The sequence below is a fragment of the Gossypium hirsutum genome, chromosome A12 (genome assembly GCF_007990345.1).
Source record: "Gossypium hirsutum isolate 1008001.06 chromosome A12, Gossypium_hirsutum_v2.1, whole genome shotgun sequence".
Taxonomy (NCBI): Eukaryota; Viridiplantae; Streptophyta; class Magnoliopsida; order Malvales; family Malvaceae; genus Gossypium; species Gossypium hirsutum.
The window spans coordinates 76,049,503-76,053,303 of NC_053435.1; positions in this window are offsets into that span (position 1 = coordinate 76,049,503).

The window sequence follows — 3,801 nt, forward strand, 5'->3', positions numbered from 1 at the left end:
TGTGATAAGGCCTAATGGCCGATGTGATGAATGTGAAAGTGTATATGTGTGATAAGGCCTAATGGCCGATGTGATGAATGTGAAAGTGTATATATGTGATAAGGCCTAATGGCCGATGTGATGAATGTGAAAGTGTATATATGTGACAGGGCCGAGTGGCCAACGTGATGGATGTGAAAGTGTATAAATGTGATAAGTCCCGAAGGGCATTTGTGTCAGTACTATATCCGGGTTAAAACCCCGCAGGCTTTATGCGAGAATATTATCACTGATTAATGTCCGTAAGCTTCGTGCTCGTACTATATCCGAGCTCTAAAGACCCGATGACTACGTGTGGGGATTTTGTCCGGGTAAGACTTCGTAATAAGAATTGCTTATAAATATATTCAATGCGAAAGGTTAAACAGGTATGTACTCCAAGTTTATATGTGAGCTTGATTTGCACTAAATCATAAGGTAGTTATGTGATGCATACGAGAGCAATCTATGAGACTATTCCTATGATTATGTGACATCGGATCAGTGTGAGAGGTTATGTGAAATCATACGATATATCTATGTCACATGAGCTCACTTTTATGTGAAAGTTTATCTGCCTATTGTTTATGATGAGATGTGCATATTCGGTAAAGGGATGGTATGCCCGAAGGAAGAGTGAAATAAAAAAATACGAACAACTATGTTATAATTTGATTGTTATCTGTTGACACTGCTTAAAACTTACTAAGCATTGTAATGCTTACTCCGTTTACTCTGTTTCCTCTGTTTTAAAGATCTCATTTGGAAGCTACAGGCTCAGGGATCATCAGCAACTAGTCACACTATCACTATCCATTGTTTGGTACCGCTACTTTTTGGATTATCTTATGGCATGTATAGAATAGACTAGTGGCGGAAGAATATTTTTGGTTAATGTATATAAGCCATGCGAAAATGGCATCTTTCGAATGTTTACTTAGGGAAGTTTAAATTTTATCCCTGGCTGTGCTTAGTACTTATTTAAATGAATGATCTTTATTTCAAGAAAAAGTTCAAAATTTTACTGTTCTGACATGAGTTACAAGTCCGGTAATGCCCCTTACCTATTCTGGCGACGGTTACGGGATAGGGGTGTTACATTTTATTGGTATCAGAGCTACGGTTTAGTCGATTCTAGGACTAACGTAGCACGCGTGAGTCTATTTATACATGCCATAAAGTGATAAAATGATAGTGTGATGATTTTTGGCTATTAAAATGTGTTTGCTGTATTGTAATGAATCTTGATCCCGATCGAGCTGTAGCAAGCTTCTGACTATGAGAATTTGCGATATAACTTCATTTAGATATGCCTAAATTATTACGTTGATCAGGTACGTATCATGTACTCGTATTTGAATTTCGATTTGGATTGAATTATAAGGGTATAAGTGATGCAATTTTGAATGAGTGTTATGATTATAAATGTGATTTTTGTATGTGGCTATGGAACTGGAAGTTGAATGGTCGATAAGCATGTTGTGTTTGTATTCAAGTAATGTAAATGATATACTAATGTGTATTGCTATATGTGTATATGTATGTAGAGACGAAATTGTCGAATGTAAAAAGGCAGTGAAGCGTATAGAGTGGTTGGTTTTCAGCACTAAGTGTGCGGGCAATAAGTGTTCACGGTTGTGAGATTGGCACTAAGTGTGCGGGCAATAAGTGTTCACGGTTGTGAGATTGGCACTAAGTGTGCGGGCTTGAAATGCATGGCACTAAGTGTGCGAGTTTAAAGTACATGGCACTAAGTGTGCGTGGTTGATTATTAAGCACTATGTGTGCGAACCCACTATATATATATATTTTCTATCAATTATTTATATTAAGGGTGCGACCTTACCAAGTCGATTTCGGACAGCGGAAAGGGGTAAGTTCTTGAGTAATAGAGCTTAAATTATGATTTGATTAGATCATGTTTTAAGCAAATCAAAATCATGCTCTTTGTGTGTGGCTATTGAGCCGAAATTGCAAGAATGATAAGTGTCTTGTGTTTGAGTTTTGCCAATGAAAATGAATTACGAATGTGTCATGATTTATTGTTAAATGTGCATGGTTATTCGAATGATGTCCGGGCTAAGTCCCGAAGGCTTTGTGCTAAGTGACCATATCCGGACTAAGATCCGAAGGCATTGGTGCGAGTTACTAAATCCGGGCTAAGTCCCGAAGAGCATTCATGCTAGTGATGTATCCGGGCTAAGTTCCGAAGAGCATTCGTGCTAGTGATATATCCGTGCTAAACCCCGAAGAGCATTCGTGCTGGTGTTATGTCCGGGCTAGGTCCCGAAGAGCAATCATGCTGGTGACGTGTATTCGGGCCTTAGTGCCTAGTAGGCTTCGTGCCGGTAATTTGAGCAAAGTTTAAGTATTCATTACTATACGAATTCAAATTTAAATGAGATATATGTGCATACTTGTAGAACTATTTATGTATTTGTTTTAAGATAAGAAAATGATTTTATAGATCGATGCGAAATCAATAATGAATTACAATTGCCATCGATGAGCTAATGTTTATATGAATATAATTCAATAAAAGGACGTTATCCTAAACTATGCATCGGTAGAAATTTTCGGGGACGAAAATCCCTAAAGGGGGGAAGAGTTGTGACACCCCTAATTTGACCCTAGTCGGGAAGTGGTTTTGGAACCCCAAAACCGAGTCACAAAAAAAATCAGATGTTATATTCTGTGCTTATTGAATGTGAAATTTGTATGTGCGAATATTTCGTGCCTTGATTTTATCAAGGCGGTGTTTATTTATAAGAAAGGACCCATGTGATAAGACTTGAAAATGTGATAGGTGAAATTTAAAGTGGCCAAATAATGCATGAGTTATTGACATGAGGGACTTGCATGTCAAATGGACCACTTTTAATTAGTGGCCGGCCATAATGATAGTTGATAGATATTATATGCATTTTATTTTAGCATGATAATAGTTAATGGCTTTATATTATGGAAGAAAGAATAATTAAAAGAAGGAAAGAGTGATAGAAACAAGGTATGTCCATCTTTCTTTTCCCCATTGTCGTAACTAGTGAAAGAAAAAAAAGGAGAAGAAGAAGCCAAGGCATTCGGCCATGGTTAGTTCATAAATCAAACGTATGTTAATGTGATTTTTATGTAATTGTTCATGAATTTAAACCATAGTGCATGTGTGAAAATTTGATGTTTTAATTTAGACTTATGAAGGTGAAATTCATGTGATTGACTTAGTTGAGAACCTAAGAAAATATGATAGGGGAATATGTAAGGATCAAATGATAACAAAGTGAGGAAACTTGGGTTTGCATGTCAAATCACCCAAACCTCAAGTAGTGGCCGGCCAAGCAAGGATGGTTCTTCCATTAAGTTGAATTTTTAATGATGCTTTTATTAGTAAATGATTAAAATAGATCAAAAAAAAGAAAGGGGGAATAAAATAAGAAAGCAAGAGAAAGTCTTCATCTTCTTTCTTTTCTTGAAGTGCCGTGAGCTAGGGAAGGAGGGGAGACTTCATTGTTTTTGGGTTCTAGCCGAAACTAAAGAAAGAAAAAGGGGAAAGTGTTTTGGGAATGTTCGGTCTTTTGGAGGCCAATTTCTAAGGTAATTTCATTGTAATTTTGTTAAATTTTGATGAATACGAGCTTCACTCCTTTATCTAGCCGAAACCCATTTGCTAATTTTGGTCTAAGTGGCGTATTAAGTTCGGTTCATGTGTTTTTGAGCTAGGGATTTGTTTTTAAAGTTAAAAGTTGTTGGATAAGTGTTGGATGGACTTGATAATGTTAAAATTAT